Source organism: Schistocerca nitens, chromosome 12 (assembly GCF_023898315.1).
Source record: "Schistocerca nitens isolate TAMUIC-IGC-003100 chromosome 12, iqSchNite1.1, whole genome shotgun sequence".
Taxonomy (NCBI): domain Eukaryota; kingdom Metazoa; phylum Arthropoda; class Insecta; order Orthoptera; family Acrididae; genus Schistocerca; species Schistocerca nitens.
In genome coordinates, this window is record NC_064625.1 from 35,492,160 (window position 1) to 35,498,767 (window position 6,608).

Here is a 6,608-nt window from a genome sequence, read left to right on the forward strand (position 1 = left end):
ATCTCTGATTTATATTTCAGTAGTTTCCCAGCCTCTAACCTAGGTGATATTTGAACGTCGTTTGTCGATAAAAAAACTTGGGAAAAAAATCTTGGAAAGGAACATCTCACTAATTCTGAAATACACAAGCTGCAAACTTATTATCGGTTAGCCATAAGAAGGAACTTTAATTATTTAGAAAGTATGAGAAGAGCCGCAGGGGCCATTTTTTTCCGTAAGTACACACAGAGAGATTAAAGGTGGAACGATTAAGACCCACAACACATCCGTTAACGTTGCTGCAACTTTCAGGAAACATTCCTCACACACAAATAAAGAAAAGATGTTATGTGTCCGGAAACTCTTAATTTCCATGTTAGAGCTCATTTTAGTTTCGTCAGTATGTACTGTACTTCCTCGATTCACCGCCAGTTGGCCCAATTGAAGGAAGGTAATGTTGACTTCGGTGCTTGTGTTGACATGCGACTCATTGCTCTACAGTACTAGCATCAAGCACATCAGTACGTAGCATCAACAGGTTAGTGTTCATCACGAACGTGGATTTGTAGTCAGTGCAATGTTTAAAAATGTGGAGTTGGCAGATGCCCATTTGATGTATGGATTAGCACGGTGCAATAGCCATGGTGCGGTAGTTTGTATCGAGACAGATTTCCAGAACGAAGGTGTCCCGGCAGGAAGACGTTCGAAGCAATTGATCGGCTTCTTAGGGAGCACGGAACATTCCAGCCTATGACTCGCGACTGGGGAAGACCTAGAACGACAAGGACACCTGCAATGGACGAGGCAATTCTTCGTGCAGTTGACGATAACCCTAATGTCAGCGTCAGAGAAGTTGCTGCTGTACAAGGTAACGTTGACCACGTCACTGTATGGAGAGTGCTACGGGAGAACCAGTTGTTTCCGTACCATGTACAGCGTGTGCAGGCACTATCAGCAGCTGATTGGCCTCCACAGGTACACTTCTGCGAATGGTTCATCCAACAATGTGTCAATCCTCATTTCAGTGCAAATGTTCTCTTTACGGATGAGGCTTCATTCCAACGTGATCAAATTGTAAATTTTCACAATCAACATGTATGGGCTGACGAGAATCCGCACGCAATTGTGCAATCACGTCATCAACACAGATTTTCTGTGAACGTTTGGGCAGGCATTGTTGGTGATGTCTTGATTGAGCACCATGTTCTTCCACCTACGCTCAATGGAGCACGTTATCATGATTTCATACGGGATACTCCACCTGTACTGCTAGAACATGTGCCTTTACAAGTACGACACAACATGTGGTTCATGCACGATGGAGCTCCTGCACATTTCAGTCGAAGTGTTCGTACGCTTCTCAACGACAGATTCGGTGACCGATGGATTGGTAGAGGCGGACCAATTCCATGGCCTCCACGCTCTCCTGACCTCAACCCTCTTGACTTTCATTTATGGGGGCATTTGAAAGCTCTTGTCTGCGCAACCCCGGTACCAAATGTAGAGACTCTTCGTACTCGTATTGTGGACGGCTGTGATACAATACGCCATTCTCCAGGGCTGCATCAGCGCATCAGGGATTCCATGCGACGGAGGGTGGATGCATGTATCCTCGCTAACGGAGGACATTTTGAACATTTCCTGCAACAAAGTGTTTGAAGTCACGCTGGTACGTTCTGTTGCTGTGTGTTTCCATTCCATGATTAATGTGATTTGAAGAAAAGTGATAAAATGAGCTCTAACATGGGAAGTAAGCGTTTCCGGGCACATGTCCACACAACATATTTTCTTTCTTTGTGTGTGAGGAATGTTTCCTGAAAGTTTGGCCGTACCTTTTTGTAACACCCTGTATAAATGATCATTATATTCTGTCGAAAATTATGAGCATAAACACTCTTTTCCGCTAGCAGTGACGTGCGCAATAAAACCTGTATTTAGTAACCGTGCCAATGATGATATGCTCAATGAAAGTTCGAATTCTGGAATTTGCGGTCGACTACCAAAGACGGTGTTTGTACACCATCAAACTTTAAAATTTGGTGTATTGGATACTGTTTTACGTTTTAATGACGGCATATCAAGAAAAATTGCAGTACTGGAGAGACTAGGAGTCTATTCATGTGCAAACACAAGACTGGCGTTACGAAATATCGATTTTTCATGAATTCATAAAGCGGACATAACTGCACTCAATTGCACAAAAGAGGTGAAGAAGCAAACAAGAATTACGAATATAAATGAGAAGATGCCTACGATTCGCATGACGTTAAATAAGGACCAGGAAAATATTAATCATAAATAGTGTTGCAAGAATTTGTAAATAATACACAAACAAAACTATAAGAATTTAAACCAAGTTTTCTAAAAAGTATATTTTTCCCCTATACGTACCATTATTTAGAACTATATGTCATAGAAGCTTGAAGTATTCTGCAGTTGTTCCAAGACAACAAACTAACAAACAGATGCACATTTCGCTTTGCAAGTGTTTTGCTTTTGGTCCAGGCTCAAAAAGAAGTTTCTGTTCTTTAATTGTAAGCCAATTTTTTAAACAAATGTCAACAGAACTCTACAAATTCAATGTGCCTGAATCTGCACTATATTAAACCAACGGTTACTGGAAATTCCATTTCCAAGTTTCAGTGTTCTACCTTTAATAGTTTGTTCAGAAATAGTACTTGAATGCCTTGAAAATCTGCATTGCCGACATAGGGGAAATGGCGAGAATTTGCATAGAGAGATTCAAGGTGGAACGACCACATAAATCTAAATACGGGTAAGGCAAATGCCAGACTGCGATTTACGGGAAGACTCCTCAGTAAATGTGGTTCCCCCACAAGAGAAGGTAGGTCTCAGCCGCAAGAGGTCCGAAGAACTGAGCATCTAAAATACGATCGGAAAAAAATTCGTTTGTATAAAAAAAGTTAAGACAAATTGGATATTTTCAATTTGATATTCCAGCCACACGATACTATTCTCAAATTGCGTCCGCCCGTGCGGTACTTGAAACCCTACAGCCTCGTTCTCATAACCGGCCGATCTGACAGACGCGTTTGTCTGTTATCTTACGGCTACTTCGGTTACAATTGAGAAACTAGAGATTTAGAGACGTATAATGAAACTAATTTATGAAAATACAAGGATTTTCCATGTTATGTCTGTACGGTTATGATGAAGAACGTTTTTCACCATGGTTCTGATCACTACAAGTCGGTAAAGTTAGAAATGTTCATGTGGAGTGCAGTTACTGCCAATGTTTGCTATCTGACGGTATCGTAGTTTTCTTATAACGGATTTGATTTGATATAATATCCTTTGCTACAAATAAGAATCATATTTTAACATGAACGTCTCTACAACGTACTTTCACGAAATCTTTTTACTTCCGTGTGAAGTTGATCGGTACAAAAAGGTAAGCTTAAATTCAATTCAATTTTTTCATTCACAACCCATGGGCTAACTTCCTGCGGGACTGAATCAATCGTCAATTCCCATCAGAAGTCTGGATGCTGACTGTGGGGATATCGTATATTGCGCAGGAGGAAGGTGGCTCAGTCGAGGCCAGGTGTTAAAAAGATTTTATAGCACAACTTATGAAATCAAATCGTTCATGATATCAGAAGCAAAATCTGTACCAGAAGTTGACGATGCCAGCAGGGAGGTAGATTTAGTATTTTTGGTAGATTCGACAGTTCATTTAGGTGACTTAAACAGGCTTTTTCAATGTAGAAACCTCCTTATCGGTTCAAAGTTTCAAACAATAAACGCATTCTAAATAAAACTGAAATTATGGCAAGCACAAGTACAAAGAGTTTCTTTCATTTCGACGCGTTGGCCAAACATAATCCTGAGGACGGGATGAAATACGCAGCCAAACTTTTCGATTTGATGCAAGAAGTTGAAAACTGATTTCAGGATATCGAAAAAAAAATCAATATTTTTGTGTTTTTGCGGGACATTTTACAAACAACACACGAGAACGTAGAAACACTGTCAGAAGATTTTCAGGTGGAATGCGTAGAGATGCAGTCTGACAACCAACGAAAGGAAAAATTTGATCTAGTGTCTCTCATCGACTATTACAAATAATTCCCGCCCAGAGACAAATATCCCTCGTTGCACACTCATGTGTTACATAATGTCATCTTTGTTTGGAGGCCCGTACGTATGTGAAAAGTTGTTTTCAAGAGCAAAGCACATAAGGAGTAAAAGTAGAACCTAAATCTCAGACAAACACCTTGAGCACACCGTGAGAACTGCAACGACTTCGATCGAACCTTATATGATGGATACATTAGTTTCCCAAATTTAAAGTCAAATGTCACATTAATTCTATGATTTGTAGTTACTTACGTATAAAATTATTAATGAAATCTCATATATAAAATGTCAGATTAATCTGTCTTGCTTTTTTTAGGACACATAATCATAAATTAATAAATTCTAAATTACTTAAATGTGGTAATTGTACACCTCCGACACTTTTTAGGGTTCCTTGGCTCAGTCCGAAAAATCGGAACGCTTATAGGACCGCCATATTGTCCGTCTGGCTGTCTGTCTGTCCGTTTGTTAAGAATCCTTTTTCTCAAGATCGGGTAAACGTATCAAAGTCAAATTTATGTCACACATTAACGTCTATGGTCTCTTGGCGGTGAAACACTTTTAAGTTCGTAAGTCATTTCAGTCAAAAGATACGGCCATTTATGTCACATATTTTGTAAATCAAAAAGTCACTCATCAAAACCTATAGATTGCTTCCCGTGGTTTGAGAATAGTCGAATTTGGCAAGAAGCAAGGTTTCATACTAGAAGTAAAGGGAAAGTTCCGAAAAGTGTTAACTTGTAATTGTATAACACGAGAAAATTTTTTTTGTCATTTTCATCCGTCTGTGTGTCTATTCGTCTGTTAAGATCCTTCTTTTCTGGAACAGGTTGGAATATCAAATTGAAATTTATATCACATACTGAGGTCTATGGTCGTCTGTCGGTGTAAAAATTTTTAACTTATAAGTAAATACAATAAAGAGATACGACCATTTCTGTCACATATTTTGGTATTGGCAAACTCACTCATGAAAACCTATAGTGCACTTCCAGGTGACCTAGAAACATGAAATTTGGCAAGAAGCAAGGTTTTACAGTACAAGTAAAGTAAAAATCAGAAAAATCGTTGCTTTATTATTGTATCACACGATATGTTTTTTCATTTTCATATCCCTCTGTCTGTCCCTTTCGTCTGTTAAGAACTTTTTCCTCTAGAACAGTTTGGTGAATGAATTTCAAGTATGTGTCATATACTTAAAGTCTATGGTTCTTTGGCGGTGTAAAAAATTTAAGCTCCTAAGTCAATGTAATGAAATTATTCGGCAATTTATGTCACACGTTTTGAAACACGCAGACTCAACGTGTCCAACAGAACCTATAGGATACTTCCCGCTTTGCTAGAACAGTGGTTCCCAAGCTGGGGTAGTTATATCCTAAGGGGTCAAACGTGATTTTCTGAGGGGTAAAAACAAAAGGATTCGACTGCGTTTTGGTCAAAAAACTAAATCATTTTTCAAGTATCATTACTATTATCACTCGTCTTCCTCACATAGTCCAACCATTACACTCATACTTTGGATTTTGCTTCATGAGTCTATGAGAGCAAAATGGAGACACATTCATCAAACATTAGCCGCCGGCTGCTTCAAACTCTCATCAGAGAATGGCATCGTAACTCCGAAATCCAAGAAAATAAAAAAATAAATGTGTAGAGAGCATGCCCCGACGCATAGAAGCTCTTATTGCAGCAAAGAGTGACATCAGTAAATTTTGAAATTTACTGTATTAAATTTTTGTCAGTGCAAATATTACTTCTGCAGAATGTAAAAAAATAATTTTACCTGCATATTTTGTTGTTTTTCTGATCCCAACAGAATACTGACACAAATAAATAATAGATAAGAGACCTACAACCAACAATTTATCAGAAAAATACCATTAAACTAGAAATTGCAAAAGTCTGACTACTGCTCCTAATAATACGGTCACCTACTGTAGGTTAACTTACGTTGACCAGTGAAAAAATTACACTCTCAGTACGGAAACTGTGAAATAATGATAACTTACATAGTGCCGCGTCTGACTCGCTGGTAGTGCAATACAACGCCGGTATGAACATGCTAGAAAAATCGCGTTCCTTTATATTCTCCTGCCCTCCCGCTACACACTCTATCGCACATCTATACCCCGTATCCAGTGTCGATCACATGACTCCCTCCGACGTTTTCGGGCACTATCACACTATCTTCCATGAGTGACGGAAGTTCGTTTTGTGCCGAATACAGATAAACTGCTGGGGACCTGACGCAAGAGAAGCCAGTTCACATTTCTTTTCATCCTCGAGCCGTATCGTTCAAAATTAATGTGTGAATGGCAAAAGAAACCGTTAGTTTACACTACTGGCCATTAAGATTGCTACACCGAGAAGAAATGCAGATGATAGACGGGTATTCATTGGACAAATATGTTATACTAGAACTGACATGTGATTACATTTTCATGCAATTTGGGTGCATAGATCCTGAGAAATCAGTACACAGAACAACCACCTCTGGCCGTAATAACGGCCTTGATACGCCTGGGCAT

At 39.2% G+C, this 6,608-nt stretch overlaps 1 protein-coding gene across 2 annotated transcripts in view; it reads right to left on the reverse strand.

The window, feature by feature from the left end:
• LOC126215243 (F-box/LRR-repeat protein 7-like) overlaps positions 1 to 6,161 on the reverse strand; it is a 137,624-nt gene extending 131,463 nt beyond the window's left edge. For both annotated transcript variants that reach the window (XM_049941910.1, XM_049941909.1), the window contains exon 1: positions 6,090 to 6,161. The gene's annotated coding sequence lies outside the window, so the exon portion shown is untranslated. The remainder of the gene's footprint in view (positions 1 to 6,089) is intronic.
• Between the last annotated feature and the right edge of the window lie 447 nt (positions 6,162 to 6,608).